This window comes from Bos grunniens, chromosome 1, assembly GCF_055505025.1.
Source record: "Bos grunniens cultivar Pamir isolate PY7600 chromosome 1, Bosgru_T2T1.0, whole genome shotgun sequence".
In the NCBI taxonomy this organism is placed as follows: domain Eukaryota; kingdom Metazoa; phylum Chordata; class Mammalia; order Artiodactyla; family Bovidae; genus Bos; species Bos grunniens.
In genome coordinates, this window is record NC_141165.1 from 59,502,814 (window position 1) to 59,524,283 (window position 21,470).

At 37.5% G+C, this 21,470-nt stretch overlaps 1 protein-coding gene and 1 long non-coding RNA gene across 28 annotated transcripts in view; both read right to left on the reverse strand.

Moving 5' to 3' along the window:
• MECOM (MDS1 and EVI1 complex locus) overlaps positions 1-21,470 on the reverse strand; it is a 627,827-nt gene that overhangs the window by 300,312 nt on the left and 306,045 nt on the right. The window lies entirely within an intron of this gene.
• LOC147379492 (uncharacterized) lies at positions 3,419-7,705 on the reverse strand. Of its 2 annotated transcripts, none has more exons than XR_015133498.1 (2): positions 7,579-7,705; positions 3,419-3,609 (listed from the first exon to the last, which is right to left on the reverse strand). It is a non-coding gene; the product is annotated as an uncharacterized LOC147379492 (long non-coding RNA). The 2 variants fall into 2 exon arrangements; XR_015133497.1 differs by lacking the exon at positions 7,579-7,705 and adding an exon at positions 4,258-4,391.

Sequence of the window (21,470 nt, forward strand, 5' to 3'; positions counted from 1 at the left end):
AAATGGCATCAACTACCTCTCAATTTTCCTCATCCCTTCAATGCCCCACCTCTTTAGTCCAAATTCACCTAATTAGGAACTTAATTTCCTTTTTTCCCTGATTGAGGAATTGATAATGGACAGATCCCATTCATCTCTGAATCACAGAAAACTGCACTGATGATCTCTTATTTAGAAACGTCAACCATTTATTCTAGAAACTATTTTTTGGAGGCCAAGATTTTCCAAAGAGCATACTTTTCCAACTGTAGAAGTAAGCAAAAGTGTTGTATTCATTTTATCTTTAAAACTAAAATGGGAAGAGAAGAATCATTCAAATCTGATGTTACATTTATTTGATATTTCTTTTTATATAGTCATAATTACTTACATTTAAAATAAGTAGATTGTCCTGTAAGGTGGCAAATAGTCAAGTTCTATTAATACTAGAAAATTACCAGACAGGACTTAAATAGATATATCACAAAAGGTTAATAACTCCTTAAAGCTGGTTACTTTTTTTAAAAAATTAAGTAAAAAGAATTTTTTATACCAGAAATGATACATGTAAGCTAGATGTCTACAACCAAGTAGGAGTCACATATTAAAGTGACTATCTAGGTTGTCACCTAACTTTAATATGAAATGATCTCCTTGACTCTGATGGTGATAGTTTAACTGCAGAGTTTTCTACTTAACAATTCAAAGAACATACATAAATATATTACTTGTGTTTTTTTTTTCCCCCCAAAGCATCCTATGACCTTTAAAAATGATGGCAGAAGAAAAAGTAATCTAACAATGTTACTACTCAACTCAAACTTTCAATGTCTAATTCAAGTCCTACTCATTCAAGGAATGAAAATATCAACATCATTATAAACCTTGGAACTGATCATCAATATAAATAGCAAAGACAAGTCAATTTCATTTTATCCAATAGGAATTTGAACCCTACAGTACATTCTGCCATAGGGCATCAGCACAAATCATTTCACCAACTTTTATCTTATGACAAATCTACTCAATGTAGAAGAGAATTAGTGAAATAGGTTACTTGAGAAGAGAATGCAATTCCTTTAAAGGAAAAAAAAAAAAGTCCCTTTCAAGCATATGTCTTACTGCTTCCTGCTTTCTTTGGTGGGCCATTGAACTGAATGAGGGTTAAAGCATTGCTGTCTAAACCAAAACTGTGCTAACATGATTTAGACTCTCCTGGCAAAAGGGAAGTTACACTATTAATTTTAAATTTTTCCAAGAAGTCAAAATTTATTCTTATAAAAATAAAAATTACCAAAACAATTTGTTGTTGAAGCATTGCTCATTTTCTTCCTCATTGAATGATTCATACTATAAAAGCCTATAGCATGTACAAAGGATTTGGCTATTTATAAGAGATAGCCATTGGTAAAATGACCTCAAATTCAGTTATCTGAAAAGAAAGCAAATTCTACGAAAATAAAGTAGAAAGTAAGAACAAAACCACTTTTAAAAGACAAAATTAATAAACTACCTCGTGAATTTCAGAAAAAATAATATTAAACTATCTTTGCCTGAAAATACAATTGCTAAATCAGAATAATCATTAATAATTAACAATAAATTAAATAGAAAATTTATGCTAGTGAAGACTAAGGAATCTGAATTCTATCTTGGAGCCCTATTAATAACATTTATAAATGGGGAAAAAAAAAGAAGGAATCAGTTTTACACATTGCCATATTTTCATTTTTTCCATCTCCTGATGCTACTCCAAATTAATTCTAAATAAATAAATGAAAATAGGTAAAATTCAGAATCTTCTTCAGCAAGCAGCAGTATTACAAGATCATTCAAACCAGATATGTTATATAGCTGAAATATTAGCTGGAAAGGGAAAGAAGAATTAAAAAATTAAAATCAAATAACATCTTCTAAACATGTGAAGGAGAACCTTATTTCCATCTTACCTATGAATCTTAAGAACTTGTATTTCTACAAAACAATTACTATCCTGACACAGAACTTCATATTATCAATATAAATTCTATAAATGGACATATTGGTAAAGCCAGTTGGAATTTATTACAATAAGACTATAAAATTTTTTCTCAAAATATTCAAATGATACAGCATTTCACCCTATTCTTCTAATAATAACCAGCATACATTTTTTCTAATATACTGGACAAGTTTTAAGTGTCTTAAGCAAATGAGAGAATATTTGCTCCATTCTTCTACAGCTAACTGGTAGATTTCACATAGCCGAAATCTTTTATCGCTTCTTTCCTTTCTACTGTGTAAACCTACTTAATGTTATTATATAATGACCTGAGTAATGAAATCCTGAAGATTTTCCATTGAGAGTGGAATGAATCCCAATGTACTGAGAGTTTTTTTTTTTTTAATGAATAATGTTAGGAAAAAAAATAAAAGATGTTATAGCATTTAAAATCTAAATATCAAAAATATCAAGCCTAGTAAATAAGATCATATTCACAACGTGTTTTTGACACTCACACTGCCAGTAATCCCAGAAAGATTTGTCATCTCCCTAGACTGCCCAAGGATGTATTAACTCTCCAAAACCTCATGCCTAGCAATTTCCCCCCTTATTCCAAACAACTGATCATTATTTCTCCTCTAAAGTTGCCAGAAATTCCTCACTGCCTATAAAGCTTAATTTACTAATTCATAATATTTCCATATTTATGTATTAAGCTACTTTCACAAGACACAAAAGAATATATTTTCCAAAAATTGGCAGTTTCTGTTTCTCCTTTTTAGTTTAGTGTGGCTGTATTATCCCCATGTTAAATCCTAGCCTGGCCTTTAACTTTATCTTGGAAATACTATATAGCTGTACCCTTAGGAAATGTGTGCAAAATTTAAAAGAATTCATGTTTTATGACTAAATCCTAGAAGACTGAGAAGAGGTAGAATGCCAGGAATGTTGCTAGAGTCTCAGAACGTCAGGCCAAGTGAATGGTCGCCATGAAAATACAGCTGTATATGTTTGCGTGGGCATATGTTTGTTCAGTTTTCTCTACCCTTCCCGAGCTGGGGCTTCAGCTTTAGGTCATTCTGCAAACAAGCCCCAGGAGACACACAATTACACTCCCCTGGAGACTGACCCCTTAGAGTGCCCACCTGTAGCCAAACACAGATAGCATCCCGGAGCAATGAATTAGCACTCTAAGCTGATTAGAGCAGCTCGGCACAACTCTATTTTATTGACACAATGAAGAGAGGACAGAAAAGGGCCTGAAATGAGAAAATCATTTCCATGCTGACTGAATTAAAAGAACAAAAGAGCTCCTTGCAGTTGCAGCATTCAATTTGTCGGGAAAAAAGGAAGCCACTTAATGGCTCACAATAGATCTGAGCAGACAGATGAAATTTAAAACTTCAGCATGAGTGCGATTAGCAGCGCAACATATTCTAAATCATTTCCTCCATATGCATAATTTCGTTTGATTATTTAGTTCTGAGTTTTATAAAAACACTGAGCTAGATGTTATCTTCAAAATGTCTTGACTTTTCATTTTTCAAAATCACAGACGGGTTTCTCATTGTATGTTAATGTCCTCTGGTGACAATATAAATCGAACAAAACAAGCGTGGCTCATGTTTTCCTTTCACCTTTAATTCCTAAAAATGAATGTATAAACAGAGGTTAATTTGTGGGAACTAGGATTGCAAAGTAATCTTCTACCAAATAATTTACAATTTGAAGCCAAATAAATTATATGCAACAGGAGCCCTTCCACATGGGGTAAAAGGCAAACAATTATTGCACCCAGAGGCTGCAAATAAACTCCACTGTGTTAAACTCCAGTGTGTCAAAATTGATGTCTTCCTTAGTATAAAAGATATCATTCATATCATTAAGAGCAATATAGTTAAGACTAGTTTCCAAATGTCTGTTCTTTTTTAAATTTTGCTCAATTAACTATTGTTTTGCTTGTTCTGACTTCTAAATTCTTGAGTTGAATCTGAAATTGATGTCAAAATGATCACTTAATAAGCAAGACTTATCTTTAGATATAAACATGTTACAACATTGAAAATGCTCTAGAATTCCTCTCTACTGTATTTCTTTTATTTTCAAAACTTACAAGAAAAATCTAAATGTCTAAACCATAATGGAAAACATAATTGATTTTCATGAACGGCTCGAATGTTTGTTTTCAATGGAGATTTTTCTCTTGCCAGTGTTAACTTTCAGGGTTTAAAAATTAAAAGAATGGGAGCAAAGATCTTAGTTTTTGATTAAGCTCACATTTTCATTTTCCTCACCTAAACCTCCGTTAAGAAAGGGTTTTTGGTTAAAGCGGTCCTTCAGATTTTTCACCTCTCATCTTGGCTCCTAATCCAAATGAAGAAAATTCACTCTTTCCGATCATGAAACATCCTTTGCCAAAGTGATGAGGTGCAATGCAAGCTGAACAAAAAATTAAAGAACTAGTCGAAGGAGAAAAAAATGACTCGGAGACACTTTGGGATTAGATATTTGGGGTTGATTACTACTTAATTTGCTAAGTGAAATTTCCCGGGAGGAAAAGCCCAGGGTAGTCCAAAGATGCCAGAAACACAAGAGATCTTGCCGGCCACTTCCACTCTCTTGACTAAATGAGGTAAGGGTTTTTTATATAAAGAGAAACTATAAAGCTTGTGGATATTTTAACAAAGTCAACGTAGTGTAACTTTGCTGACAGCTTGTCACATTTCACTGACTGTCTGTCTGGGGTACCGTGATAACATCTGCATTCACTCAGTATGAGAGCTTAACATAAGACAAAAAAGTGGGCCCTGCCACAGACGGTTCCATGAGTCTGTCAGTTCTGACATGTCATCTGAATTTTTTGAATCACTAAACACTTTTGAGACTCTGGTACTTATTATCTTTCCTTAGTTTCTATGCTCGCTCAGCAATGCTGGAAAATGTAAAATTTGCAAGTAAGGTAGTGGACGTCCCAGGCTTTTTGTTGTCTAATCCGTAGGCCCTCATTCATGCTCACTGTTAATCTCTTAAGACATTATAAAACTGTTAGACAAAGAAACGTGAATACCTCTGCTTCTTGCAAGAATGGGAGGAAACCAAGGAAAATCGGGATCATGCTAAGCTATTCTTTTCACTATGAAAATGGTAACTTAAACCTGTTGCATCAAATTATCTATAATTCCCCATACTAAGGCAAATGTTTTTGAAGAATGAACAAGAGTAGTGTCACAGAAGGAGAAAAATGATCACAGAATTTTCAAAATCTGCCAAATTTGATGTCAACGGGGCATGGGGATCCTGATTGTTGAATTTCTCACTGTTTCTGCTTTTCATGCCATGTTACATGGCGTGTGGTTAATATGCTTTTGTGAAAGCTCATAAAAAAGTTTACCAATACTCACAAGTAATCATCAAATAGTTCAGATAATTTTGTTCTTTACGAGGAACACTGGGAAAGCTAAAAGCTACCTAACAATAGCCTTAAAAATGTGGCTAAAATTCATTAAAATGCTACATATCACAGATTTTAATGAGTAATTGTGTCCTCAATGCTAGAAAACTTTACAGCATTGTTTCTGTAAAGCCTAAACATAAATGGATCCTTGGAGCCAGAGAGAATGCTTTTATGAATCACATAAAACAGCCGAAGCTGCATTTTTATCTCCTGTTTGCAGTCATTCAGGACATTCAGCTAAAACTCCATGCATTTGTTCTCTAAGTAACCAAGAGTCAGGGAAGAGAGAAAATAATATTAAATTAAGAGGCAAATTTTCTTCTGGACCCCAAATACCTATTTCCCTTTTTCATAAGCACATGCTTAACACCTGCAAATAATTTAAGTATAGACAAGTGCCCCTGTAAGTGACTAACTACAGGTGTGTTCTCCACCTGCATCCTTGAAATGACTAACTGTCCCCCAGATGGTCAGACCTTGTGCAGATTTGCTCTGAAGGAAAGTGACACATATTAGATGGATAACCAATTAATTAAGCCAAAAGTATTAGGTAAAGAGGGTGGGACTGACATTTGGCTAAGGGCAAGAAAAAAAAATAAAGAAAAAGAAAACAAGGGGAAATAAAGAGGGAAAGAGTAAGAAAGACAAGGCAAGGGAAGAGGGGAGGGGAAAGAAAGCTGGCATGGGTCCCTTTGTCCTCCACTGCTGGGACACACAGGACATGCCTGTGGAGTTAACATATCGATTAATTAGTGATGAGCAAAAATAAGGATGCATTTTGGAGCCACAAATTATCTTCTGCCTCCTCATAATGCTTTACATAAATTCAAACTGAAAAACAATTTTCCACTGAAGTAAAACCCCTCCTGATGGAAAAACTGGGTAAACAACGCCTACACTGTCAATTCCTCTACTGTGAATAGAAGATTTTGCGCCTAGTCCTCACTTCCTTCGGCATCTCATCATCTTGTAACTCTTTCAAGAGCTTCAGCGTAGTGCCATTCGCTTGATGTTTAGTCTGTGCCTAAAATGTCAGCAGTTTATTATTTTTACATTTTGACACTGACACAATGGCACTTCAGGATAAAGGGCAAGGTTTCTGACAATCTCAGTGATCAAAAAACTTGTATTAATAGATGTTTTCATTTTTCCTAAAAATACAGGGTCATTCATTTTTAAAAAGCTACATGGACCAGTTTTCCTTACTACATAATTTTCTCTGACCTTTTTGTAATCTGCCTGTGAGTGGCCCTGTATTAGATACTATATTATTACTTCAAGGAGAGTGTGCTTTGCCTAGAGCCACAGAAAATCACCTTTTCTTTACGCTAAACAGAAGACCAATATGGTGGAAGGATTTAGAGATCTAGGAAAAGAAGACAGAAAGGTAACTGTCCAAATGTAGTCTTTCTGCCTAAACTTCTAAACTCAGGAGTCTCACAAGGAGGAAGTATTTGGGGTCTAGACTAAAATGATCAGAAATCAATGTGTGAGAGAATAAACACAGAAAAACTTTTTCATGAGACTAGAATAAGACTTATAAAAGTTACAAAGAGGCTGAAAACAACAGCAGTTTTCAAATGATGACAGACAAATTCACAGCTGACAAAGCCTCAGTGAGGGGCAACTGATGATGGAAATACCCCCTGATTTATGCTATATTTTCAATCTCATCCATCTTGGGTAGTGAATTCTAACATCATATTGTGGCAGTTAGTGCTTCTTTTTCATCTTTTTTGCTGTAGTAGAATTAACTAATTCCCCAGCTCTTTCCATGTCCATATCACATCACATCACAATTCTGACTTTCTTGACTTAAAAGTCCTAATATTTTAAGTGTTACTTTACCTGATTACAGTACCTTTCATATTATCACACAGAAATATAAGGCAAAATGATGTTTTTTCTGAGGTGCTTAGCTTAGATGTTTTTTCTGAGGTGCTTAACTCTTGAAGAGTTAGAAATTCAAACTCTTCAATCATCCTTTACAACTGCATCTTAGACTCTCAGTGAGGTTCATGGAAGATTTGCAGAGCAGAAACAAGCCAATTGGAGATCCATGTCTCTATCAATCAGTTATGGTGATTGAGTAAAGAATCAAACCTCAAATGAATACTTTTTGAGTCAAGTTCACCAAGTGACATTAAATATATATACATACCTCCCTCCTCACTATAATACCCTTCATAATGTTCCAGACAAATCAATGTTCAGGAGTCCATACGGAGCTGTATAATTCAAATCATAACAATTCATGATTTCATCAAGTACTACTTTCTGTATTTTTCAGTCTGGCTCATCTATAGGCAAACTCAACTATTCTTCAACCTTTATACTGCTGACAATACTCTTATAGAATTAACATCTTCAAAGGAGAATTCCCAAGCTTTGGAGGGTACAAGGAAAGTGAAAATTCTCTTGTTAAAATCAAATTCACATCTGGTTTTCTTGAGATTACTGCCTTTCCCAAGTTAAAAAAAGAAAACAAAGTCCTAACTTCTTATTAAACCTTCCAATTAAGTCTATTACTAAATCCAGATTGTTCTCAGTGGAGGCCCCACATGAAAAAAGATCCTAGGATATAGCAGAGTTTGCATGAGGAAAGAATCATTAGTATATGCCAGTGTGCTGACAATTAAGTCCATGCTGTGGAAGTTAAAAGACATTAACATGAGGTTATAATAGTCAGGAGAACTGAAGGGAGAAGATAGCTGAGCTCCGGGGAAGCAGAGGCCACTACCCCTGGTCCACCCTACAAGCCTTCCTTGAAGAAGTTTCTACCCATACCTGGACAAACTCAACTTTGGGCTATTGTTACTTTCAGCTGTAAATCCTCAACCAAAGAATTCAAGTACCTGCTTCTAATGGGGTTTCTCAGGTGGCCCTAGTGGTAAAGAACCCACCTGCCAATGAAGGAGACACAAGAGATGTGAGTTTGATTCCTGGGTTGAGAAGATCCCCTGAAGAGGAAATTGCAATCCACTCCAGTATTCTTGCTGGAGAATCCCATGGACAGCGGAGCCTGACAAGCTACAGTCCAAAGGGTCACAAAGAGTCAGACACAACTGAGCAACTTAGCCTTCTAATATCCCATGAGTCAAAAAGCTTACCCCCAGTTTCCAAAAGCACATATTTTGGTATTTCTTTGTGAGAAACAAATGAACAAATAAAGTTTTGTTGCTTCTTGTATTCAGAATGTTCAGAGGTAACAGGGAACAGTAATATTTTACATATGAGAAATTATACTGGGTCTTCTACAGAGTCTGATGTCCAAATTTCTGCCCAGAAAATCTCAGGACCCCATTGACCTACCAGATAAAATTTTACAAACATTTAAGAATAAATAAATGACAATATTTAAAAATGTAATAAGTAAATAACATATACAAAAAGATTAGGATATGTGTCTCCACTCATCAAAAACATCAATACTGCCATACAGTTAATACATTTAGTTATGACTTTGTTCTCAGAGCCATTCTCACTTAATGAATTCCACTGATGCCACAGGGCCCAGGAAGAAAGCAAATTCAACAAGATGACCAGGGTTGTTATTTCCTATTAACAAGGTCAAAGTTTTGTGAATAGGCAGGGTATGCTCTCTTCATTTAAGATGAGACATTGCCACCTTAGCAAAAAGTGTGTTTGTCCTTAGGTTATTTAGAAAGGACACCACCACTGTCCTCATCAAAAAAGAGCATGAACTAATAAAAACACACCTAAATCTCCTGCAAATCCACAGAAGAGGTCAACCTATCTGCAGAGAAAATCAGCCTCATTACTATCTAGATAAAACCGGAGGGGGCAGAGTTTGCAAGAGTTTGGGAACATTGAGGGCCAAGGAAGATTAGGAAGAATGAAGGGAAGAGAGGGCCCTTCAAAGGAAGAATACATTGAGAGTTATGGTGAGGGGAGCTTAAAAGGTGAGCTCTTACCTCTCTCAACCCCACTCAACCAGGCTAGGAGAACATAAGTTCATCAGACAGAAAGTCAAAACTTACTCCTCTGCACTGTTTAGAAACACGAACTCAAGTCTTTAGTAAAAGAACTACTTAAACATCCATCAGTGTTTCAAATATGGCAGGTCTAGGAAGGTCACTTGCCCACACTAATCACAAAGGAGACCCCTTTTTCTGTGATGCGGTGGCTCTGCCAACCTGAAGAGCTCTAACTCCAAAGACTGTTCCCCGATCTTCCTCTCACAAGAAGGGATCCCAACTTTTGAATGATGATAGTGATAAGATTGTTAAAATCACTTGCCTTTGAAGCGCTTACTACAGCACACCAAGCCCTACTTTAAGCCTTTACAATAATCCGCAATGTAATCATTACCAAAAAAAAAAAAATCCTACCAGGAAGATCCTATTGCTACTACCATTTTACAGATGAGGAAACTGAGACCAAAAGTGGTTTAGTACTTGTTCAAGGTCACAAAGTTAGTAAGTGGCAGAGAGTTTAAATTAAGTTCATTTGTCTTTAGACCCAGTGCCCTGGGCAGGTCCTATGTTACACTGCCACCTTTTTTTAGAGACAAGCCCATGACACCTGTGTTCTATTGGAGAGGACCAAACGATATTTTTTTAACAATGCCTTAGTATACAGTTGAGGCTGAACTAAGTCATACCCCAGGGACAGGATGAAATTTATACCTGTATCTTTTCAAAGATGTCTAGGTATAGAATCTTCTCTCTAACCAACTTACTTTCCTTTCAAAACAAGGCTTTGGTTTTAAGCTACTTTCATTATGAAAATATCAATTCCAAAAAGAGAAACACATATCAAATGTGCTTTGATTTCATGTTTACAAAACACAATTATACTGCTTCAATACAAGAGAAATTGTTCAACAAGCATCTGTTTTCTACGTAATTTAACTTAATTTGTATCCTTCCCAGGGTGCATGTGCCCCCACAGAAACAAAATCTCTAAAAGCTTAATGACATAGAGCACATTCACGAGGATAAGAAGAAGTAAGGAGCGGGTGTCTGAGACAGCATTCAGAAACTCAAAGTCAGAGCTACTCTAGGCCTCAGAGAGACCTCGGAGGACAAAGTCGGGTGACTTTTCCAGGTCCTAAATCCAAGCTGGGGCAAGAACCTATGGTTCCAGGAACCCAGGTCAGTGTTCCTTCCAATATCTTGCAAGGCCTCGCTGAAACACAAACCACTAGACAGATGACAAAGAAGCAAGCCAGGGAGCCACACCACATGAATGGGCAGATTGTTGGGGGAAGGGGGGTGGGGAGAAGGAGTCAGGGCTGAAGGATAATATGGTTTTACAGAAATCTCTTTGCAAGTAGATCCTGTGGTTACCAACGTGGCTGCCCAAGAGAAAGAACAACTGACTGACAGCATGAACAAAGGCAAGGACACCCTCACAAAGGGAGATACAGGAGTCGCAGGGCTTCGCGCGTATCACTAATACACTTCATCAAGTCGAGACCAAGAATAACAGCGAGGAAAAGCCCACCCGACACAAGGGTCCCTTTATTCCTTGGGCTTTCCTGTTTCACACACACTTTACCTGATGAAATGTTAGAACTTTTGCTTCTATTTCTGCAGAATCCTTTTGAGTTTTCCACATTTAACTAGCACATTTCCTAATTATTTAGCCTTCCTTTTTTTTTTTTTTCCTGCAAAGTAATGCACTGTGCACAAAGGCAACATATTTGGAAGTTAATGAAATCAGATGAAAATTGCTTAGATTAAAATTTCCCCATTTCTTCACTACAGTGTCTGCCACCTACTGTTCGGCCACAAAATACCGCAGCCCCTGCATCAATAAAACTTGGTATTAATATTCTCTGAGGTGGAAAGACTCGATTAGCCTTTTCCCCCCCTTCTCCTGTTCTTTGCTTCCAACTGCGTTGAGCTTTGGAACCTTCTGACAAATGGCCATTATTCTCTGGGCTGGTAAAAAATTTCTAAACTTTAGGGGAAATGTCGTTGGTCGAAAGCCCAAGGGAATTGGCTTGTTGAATTAAATGATAAATATATGCATTTAAGGTCATTAGAGACTTTATCTCCTGTGAAGGCTATATTTGTCAGATTGATATAATTTCTCTCAACTGAGTACTTAACTCCATCGGCCAACATTATTACGATTATTCCTTTCCCTTTAAGTGGGAGACTTCTGGCGAACAGCACGTGTGTTCTTACTGGTGCAGCTTCTTGAGCGATCAAGGCCCACCTTTGTTTCATTTCTTATGCAATTTTCACCTCTGACCCAAGAAATGAGTCCTGGGCTTCCTGAACTTTATTGCCTGTTAATAGACTGCTGGCTCTCTTTTCAGCAGTAATAGAAATGGTGGAGAGGCATTTCATTTAAGAGGCTGGCAGACTGCAGCCCGAAAGACAATGTCAGAATTAAAAGTCAGCCTGGCCAAGAAACAATATAAAGACCACGGTGACATGAAAGAGGAAGTTTTCCATATTCCATCCCAGATTGAACAGCCACTATATAAATAAGCACAGCATCCCAGATCTAATTATTTTCCCACTGCACAATGGCAGATACCCTGAATGGTGCTAAGTGATTGATCTAGTAATTCATCTTCAACTTACACCTATCTCCATATTTTGTTTCTCCTCATTAAGCTGGAGACATCAGTGACAAACTTATGAAGTGGCAGTCCTTGGCTTCATAAAATACACACAGATGCTCATCAGAGGCTCTTTCCTGCCTGCTTCTCAGTGACACATGTTTATAATTTTGTCTGTACTTCGTTTGCTGTGGTTTACTCTTAAGTACATCTGTTCAATTAAAATGGAAATGTGTGACATGGCCTGTACTCAGCAACTTTGGAGCTTGTTAATGAAACGTTCTAAGGTTCCTGCTTGCGCTCTTTATTTGCAAAAGAAAATGATTGAAAAGTACAAATAAAAATCCCCTTTAAAACACATACAAAGAAGTCAACTGTTTAGTTAATAGTTAGGAAAGGACATTATTACTGTATAAGAACATTTTTTTACATGAAAGGACATTATTAAAAATGATTTACTGCCTTGTGTTTGGAAACTTACATGAAAAGTCTGATAATATATTAAACTTGTTTATTACAACTTCATATAATTTTGAATAATACTACTTTTTCCTTTGACAAGTGCAATAAACTCTACTGGTAGAGACATAGGTTGATTATCACGAGTCAACTGTGTTGCTTAAAGAAACATGCCCAAACAATCAGCTTTTGACGGCTGCATCTCCAGTTATTTACACTCACCATCATGGTAATAACTCACCATTTCTATATTAATAAGGCAGTGAAATTTATTATGATGGTATTGAAAAGTTATTAAGTACTGCATCCCAAGTGACAAAGTACCACAGTACTGTCACCATCCAAAAGCAGTTGCCCATTCATCACCTGCCTTTCCAGATGGTCCTGCATCTTTATCGCTCCCAGGTTGGTGACATCACCTGTTCACCCACTCAAAATTGATGATGAAAGCAAACAGATCTATCTTACTTACATTTACCAAATCAATTTAATTTTTACAGGCTGTGGCTTGGTGACATATTGACTGTTTTCCTTAATGGCATCTACTGTATTTAATGCAAGGATGTCATCTTTGATTCCTGGCTTGCATAATGTGTCATTTCATAATAAATTTTTCTAACATATTTACTTAATGGAAAGAATTATGATTGCTTGTCAGTTCTCTTATTAAGCACAATGATAATTCTTTTTCTTTCTGAGTATCATCCATTGGGTGACAGAGCTATTTTTAATTCTTCCTCATCTCTTAAGGGGACATTGACTTGGATACAAAGCAAGTTCTAATCAAATGCTGAACATTTGACTGATCACTCTCAACCTTGGAGTTCAGTGTAAGGGTTTTAATATCACTTATTTGTTACTATAGAAGAACTAGATTCTCAAGAGATTAAATTATTGTCCCTTTAAGAGATTAAAATAATATATTAATGATAGCTAAAGATAAACATATGAAATGTCACTACAAAAAAAAGCAGCTGTAAACTAGCTTTAATGGTTTATGATGTTTAATATTTACTGCTCTGGATTATGACAATCAGTTCTCTTCAGTGAGTGCTGATACATCAAATGTATGTTAACAGAAATATCTGCATTGTCAAAGATTACAATGCAGGATGAAAGCCTGGTCTACTGACTACATGATCCTCACACACAACAACAATCCTCTTTCCCCAAGCTGATTTACAGATCCATCTGCAGCCATTCAAGATAAATGTCCCTCTGACACGTGTCATCACTGCATTGCGTTACGTAAGGGAATAGATGACCAGTGTCTATGTTCAGAGAGGTATTCAGGGCCCAGAAGGTCAGTTACTGTGTGGCCTCCCCCTGCCTCTGAAATCCCCACCTATACTATGTGTACACAAGTAAAAACAACATCAAATAAACTCCAAGCTTAATTCTAGGAGAAAAACTGGGGAAGAAGGGTCTGTGACGAAGGGAAACTGAGTCATCTAAGGTGTGTGGTGAATCAGCACTAAAGAATCTGCCTGCAATACAGGAGACACAGGTTCAGGTTCTAGGTCAGGAAGATCCTGTGGAGAAGGAAATGGCAACCCACAACAGTATTCTTGCCTGGGAAAACCAACACACAGAGGAGCCTGGTGGGCTCCAGTCCATGTGGTTGCAAGAATCTGAAAGGACTTAGCAACTCAACCACCACCACCATCTATTCCTTTAGATACAGTCACCTAGCCAAGAGAAGCCATAATACAAATCTTCAAAAAGTTAAGAAGGGTGAAGAGAGGGAATGGCTGAATGGCCTAGACCCACATGCTGACATCCTGACAGCAGTAATTCTTGGTTCCCTCCTTCTCTAATGATCTGGTTCCCTCAGTGTTACTGTAGCTAGCCTCCCCCACCCTTCACTAAAGCTAGACATGGTCTGGGATAATCTCCAAGGTGACTTTGCCCTACACTGACCCGACTGGATCCCAGGATTTGTGACTTCCTGAGGAGATGGCTGGTAACTCCACACACAGCCACGCTCCATCTGTGATCCTATATTTAGTCTCAATCACAGAGGCAGAAATGTATACGTCAACAAAAGCATCCCAGCATGGTTTATATCTTTCTGAAAACCAAGTCCAGGGTTTTCTATATCCCTGTATTTGGAATGATACCAGCTCAAGTTAGAAAGAAGAAAAAAGAAGCAAAATCCAGGAGGGCAGAGCCAGATAACCTGCTCCTGCTTGTAGACCAGGTTCCTATAAGGAGACTCTTCTTGCTCATCTATTGAGATGAACTTACCCTAACTCATTGGTTAGGCAGAGTCTTGCCCTTGGGTGAGGTTTCCAGGAAAACAAGGATTTAAGCTGACAGTGTTGTGGGACCAACAAGAACATCTTTTTTTTGGCGGGGGGGAGGCAGCTGGCCTCTGTGACAGGGTGGAGACTCTATGCTGCTGTCACACACCTGCTGAATTCCTACCACAAGAATCTAAACAAATGAAAAAAAAAGAAAAAACAAATCATCCACACCTGTGACTACCAAGCACTTGAGGCTTCTGTGCAGCACCCTGCACACCTGGGAAGCCTGGGCGGTGAGTTGCAGCACCAGAGGAAAACACCACTGCCAGCCCGTTGTAAAGGAGGCTCAAGTGTCCACCTCTCTCAGATCTTGGCCACTGGTTGCAGGTAATGTTAATACAAGTCATAGAAAATGTAATCATAGCCACAGAAAATACATGCATTTTCCTGTGCATGAGGAAAACTCCAAGTGCAGGTGTGGCAGGAATAAAAGAGATTTCAGAGCAGAGGCATCTATAATCATCATCCTCTGCCCATACTGGCCCCAGGGAGGGAGGAGTCTTTTTCCTGGATCAAGGGCTGGGTCCTTGTTTATTAACCAAATCCAGATACTAGGCAACCTTTACTAGGTAATACTAGAATGCAGGGCTTTCCTGGTAGGCTAATGGTAAAGAACCAGCCTGGCAATTCAGGAGCTTCAAGAGACAATGGTTCGATCCCTGGGTCTGGAAGATCCCCTGGAGGAGGGCCTAGCAACCCACTCCAGTATTCTTGTCTGAAGAATCCCATGGACAGAGGAACCTGGCAGGCTATAGTTCATGGGGTCACAAAAAGGGTAGGACATGACTGAAGCCTGCTTTATCTATCTATCTTTCTCTCTCTCTCTCTCTCTATACACACACACACACACACACATACATATATAAGAGAGGGGGGCAATTATGAGGATGGTGTTTAAAAAGAGAGAGTGTTTGAAAGAAGCACCTGCTAGAGGCCTGAGATATTGAAAGAGTAAAAGAGCTAATGACCGACAATCCTAGAATAAACTTTTCATTGTTTTTGAATCTGCATGTCTTATTCCTGGCCACGAATGTTCCTCTGAGAAGACATCTCTGAGACTTGCTCCTTTGGTCACGTGGACTCAGCTCACACAGTGGTGTGGAGCTGCTCAGTGAAGCAGGCTATTTCTCTGTAATGTTTGTTCACCTTCTATCAGTACAAGCAAAAGTTCCTTTTATAACAAAAGTACTGTGAAAACTCTCTGTTATGCTAAATTCTTGTTATATCAAATATAGACTTGAAAGAAAGGACAACCTAACAGGTAGCTGTGGGTATATATTTGCTCCAAACACGTGATGCTTTTTATCATTCTTTGTCATAATGATGACTGTCTACATCTTCCTCTCTGTGATTTTTTTGGCTTGACAATTCTACTAATTACCATGTAGAAAATATTCTTAAAAAGTATACAATATTTGACCTAACCTCAGCTTCAGCCACATCATGGGAAGTCCAAAAGATGTAAGAGAGGAAAAATGAGGATAGTATTTGTTTGCTAAATTTTCAGTAATTAGCTGAAATAATAACTCATTTTTAATTTCTTGAAAGATACATAAAAAGGAGGACTTCATCAAAATTGTTATATGATTCTGTCAATGTAAAAAACCTTGAGAAGCTAAGATGCTACATTAATAAAATTCTTATGTATTGCTCAAATGAAATAGTGTACAATCCTCTCAATGTCCACACGTCTCCATAGTATCAATTTATCATTATTTGAACCAAGTCTCTCCATATTACTACCCTAAACAAACTAGGGAGCAAAGAAGCTTAACCAAGTTTTTTATCCTTCTAAGACAGATCTGAATCAGTTACGCCTTACTACTTTTCTCTGCTTCCTAATTTATCCTTGAGGGAGAAGCTTAGAGAACAGAATATCCTATGCAGTGGTCCCAACTTCTAAGTGTTCTAGAATAACAAAGCCTTACAAAGAATCCCTGCCCCTGGACTGACCAAATCCTGGAGTCAACTGTCAAGTCTATTAAAAGAGGATCTTTCTTGAACATTTCATTTTTTGAACCCATGAGTTTTACTACTGATTTAGCAACAAAAAAGGGAAGCAATAATCATGCAGATATGTGGGTGAACAAATAAGAAAGAAATTCATTTGGGTCCATTTTGTGAGATAACACTTGCAACTGGAAGAAAATCACCCAATATGCTTTTGAAAAATGAATGACTTCTGCAAATTCTAATTGATCACCAAGGCAAGCAGAGTAAAACAAAAGACTCTTGATATTTGGGGGAACTTTTAAAAATATCTGATATCAGATTTGCATATATCTTTGGCTATACTTTGGAAGTATGAGAGGCTGTCAAAATAGCAATAAGATGAGTAGACATGCTGAACTTCATCAACACCTTTCATGAAAGAAGGTATAAGATGACATAGTATATGTGAGTAGGGGTAATGGGATTCTGACATTTTCACCAAAAAAAGAGAGATCCCTCTTGAGCCTAGGTCAAAACTAAGGGTAATTCCTGGTACTTCAGGAGCGTAAGCTTCTATTTTCTTTTAACAATGCAAGATTTAGTTTCTGCTATGTATTCTTAAAGGGTAAAATGAATAAAATAAATTGTACATTCTTTTCTTTATTCATTTCATTATATTCTAAGAGAATCCATAATATCTTCTTGGGTTCCAATGACAGTCACGTGCAGGGTGCTACTAAGTAAGCCTCACTTTTTCTCTTGGCATTTTCTCACTTCTTAATTCATCACAGAGTAAAACTGAATATCCAAACTGTATTTGTCAGCTTATAAATAATATTTTAAAAACTTAATACTTTGTAATACAAAGTTTTATGATATTATGCATTCATTATTAAATTTCATTTTTCTTTCCTACTTCCTATTAAAGACACCCTTTGGGATAATTGGTGAAATAATAATTCTGTTGGAATCAATTCATTTCAGAATTATTAAGACAAAGGTCTTCATTTCTTAGTTATCCAGCTTTAAGATATGCAACTTGTCAGGTAAACTTTCTTTCTCCTTAATGAATAATCATTTTCTCTGAAAGCAATGCCAAACCAGAGAAAATTCATTTTGGGCCCAGTCAGACCTAGAAAGAAATAGGTGAGAAATATTGCTATTCAGATACCTGGTACATATATCTAAAATCCCAAATTACCCCATTCTTCTTTATTACCAAACATACATTATTTGATTGTCAGCTCCTGACTCTAAACTCAGTCGTTAGGTATCTTGAAAGTTTGATGCTGTTGTTGCTTTAATGGATATTCATGTTTCAGTTAACATATAGATTTCATGTTTCAATGGGTAAGGCTTCGCTGCAGGACTCAAAACCAAACTTACAAACGTGAGAACTATTTCTTTTAAAATGATCTAGAGAGGCACACATTCATTGTAATATCACATTTCAGGACTGCATGGCTAGAATATAATGTACTGTCAAAGCACTGCATCAAAATTATTTAATGAATTTCTGACTCCAGTAAAATCTCTTTCCACTATTCCTTCCCATCTATTTAACGGAACATAAGAAAAATTTACTATCCACTCACGTCATTATTTTTCTATGACTGCATAGGTATATGTTTGAGGGGAGCAAACAAAAAGCCAAGTTCATACACTGCATTTTAACCAATCAAAGTAATCTACAGCAATTCTGGGTAAGATAGACAGAATAGAGGATTTGGCAACTCAGAGGTACATGGACCTACATCTACTTGGAGAGTTTTATGACGGCCAGTAACAACAAATACAGACAAAGAAAATGTGCTAAATGGCAATATTCCAAAGAAACAAAACTTTACCCCCTTTTACTAATGACCCATTTCACTATTAAAACAATGTTCCACCCAAATTATTTTTTGGCTTAAAAGAAATTTATGGATCTCTCCTGAATCCTTGTTTTAAAGGTTAACTAGGAAGCCATCAGTGTCTCCTTTTCAAACAAATTCAGAGTCACATAATTAGACCATCCTGGAAGTAACTGAATTTCTAGAAAACAAGAAGTGGGAGAAAGAAAAATTGTTTATGAAAATCAATAGATAAAATATAAGCGACTTTTGCCCTATCCAATGACCCTGGACTAGATCTATGCTTTAGCCAAAGTTTTGTTCCTTTTTCACCTTTCTTAAGCTCTTGTGCCACATGGAAGGCTCTTTGGTAGGCTTTTGACAGTGTCACATTTTATTTTCACAACAACCCTAACTGGATAAGTACAATCATTATCACCCTCTGACATAGAAATAAACTGAGGGAGAGCTGATTTAGTAACTTTACCCAAATCATTCAACTAGGACACAGACCTTGAGGAGGATTTGAGCCTGGAAAGTCTCCCTCAAGAAGCTTGCTCCCTTCTGTTCTGCCAAGCAATTCCTATGGTATCATGCATTGATCATCCTTAGAAGAAAACATACAAGAAAATCTCAACTTGAGCCAACAGAATTTTTTAAATTATTCTTCACTCAATTGGCAAAGTTCTGAACCTAAGAAAAGTGTTCCACAGCTAATACTTTCGGGTCCTAGAGATAATTAAGCACTACCCCAGTCTTTGAAAATCTTTTTGTTAGAGACAAGTCCTAGGCTTTGCAAGGTAGAAATCACTGCCAAACTCTAATATCATTTTTAAAGATCTTCCTTATTAAATCAGTACTTGTTTGAGAGAAATTATACAAATGATGTTTTTTATGTCTATAGCTTAATTTAACTAGCTATATATATATTGGTCTATAAATCATATTTTCAAAAATACCCTATTTCTCTAAAATACAAACTTATCAGACGCAGAAGATACTAAGAAGAGGTGGCAAGAATACACATAAGAACTGTACAAAAAAGATCTTCAAGACCCACATAATCACGATGGTGTGATCACTCACACTGGGACGACATCTAGAGCTAGATCACTCACACTAGAGCCAGAAATCCTGGAATGTGAAGTCAAGTGGGCCTTAGGAACCATCATTATGAACAAAGCTAGTGGAGGTGATGGAATTCCAGTTGAGCTATTTCAAATCCTGAAAGATGATGCTGTGAAAGTGCTGCACTCTATATGCCAGCAAATTTGGAAAACGCAGCAGTGGCCACAGGACTGGAAAAGGTCAGTTTTCATTCCAATCCCAAAGAAAGGCGATGCCAAAGAATGCTCAAACTACTGCACAATTGCACTCATCTCACACGCTAGTAAAGTAATGCTCAAAATTCTCCAAGCCAGGCTTCAGCAATAAGTGAACCGTGAACTTCCAGATGTTCAAGCTGGTTTTAGAAAAGGCAGAGGAACCAGAGATCAAATTGACAACATCTGCTGGATCATCAAAAAAGCAAGAGAGTTCTAGAAAAACATCTATTTCTGCTTTATTGACTATGCCAAAGCCTTTGACTGTGTGGATCACAATAAACTGTGGAAAATTCTGAAAGAGATGGGAATACCAGACCACCTGACCTGCCTCTTGAGAAATCTGTATGCAGGTCAGGAAGCAACAGTCAGAACTGGACACAGAACAGCAAACTGGTTCCAAATAGGAAAAGGAGTACGTCAAGGCTGTATATTGTCACCCTGTTTATTTAACTTATATGCAGAGTACATCATGAGAAATGTTGGGCACTCACTCCTTGCCATCTCTTTCAGAGTAACATAATCCTATATCCATTCATTCTTTCTCTTATTGATTCTTTCATTCTTTCACTCGTTTTGCTATTAAACAGCTATTTGTTAACTATCTGTGTTATAGACTAAATGTTTGAGTCACCCCTAAATCTTGATGTTGGACCATTAGCACCCAATGTGACCACATTTGTTGATAGGGCCTTTGTGTAGAGTTACTTCAGTCATGTCTGACTCTGTGTAACCCTATGGACCATAGCCCACCAGGCTCCTCTGTCCATGGGATTCTCCAGACAAGAATACTAGAGTGGGTTGCATGCCTCCTCAAGGGGATCTTCCCAACCCAGGGAAGTCACTTGTGTCTCCTAGCACTGGCAGGCAAGTTATTTACCACTAATGCCACTCTAGTGACTCAGACGGTTAAGTGTCTGTCTACAATATGGGAGACCCGGGTTCGATCCCTGGGTCAGGAAGTTCCCTGGAGAAGGAAATGGCAGTCCACTCCAGTACTATTGCCTGGAAAATCCCATGGACAGAGGATCCTGGTAGGTTACAGTCCATGGGGTTGCAAAGAGTCGGACACGACTGAGCAATCTTCACCATAATGCCACCTGGGAAGCTTTTAAGAGGTAATTAAAGTTCAGTGAGATCATAAGGGTGGGGTCCTGATACAATAAGATTAGTGTCCTTAAAAGAAGAAAGGACACCAGAGTGTATCAACCACCATCCTTTTCTCTCTCCCTCCCTCTCTCTGTGTGGGTGTGTATGCATGTTCATGCACTTAGGAATGGCCAAGTGAAAGCATAGCAAGAAGACAATATCTGCTAGCCAGGAAGAGAGTCCTCACCAGGAACAAAATCAGCTGAAACTCTGATCTCACATTTCTAATCTCCAGAATGGCGAGAAAATAAATTTCTGGTATTTCAGCCACCCACTCTATAATATATTGTTCATAGCAGCCTGAGTTGACTAATCCTGACTATTGTGGATAATACACTTAGCACTGGACAACACCACAGGCACCACAGAGAGGACACCATCAAGACATTGCACTTAGAGGATACAGCTATGCCAGCTCTCATGGAAATATTGCTCTATTAGGGAAACTACCAGGCTGTGCGGTCCATGGGATTTTCCAGGCAAGAATACTGGAGTGGGCTCCCATTTCCTTC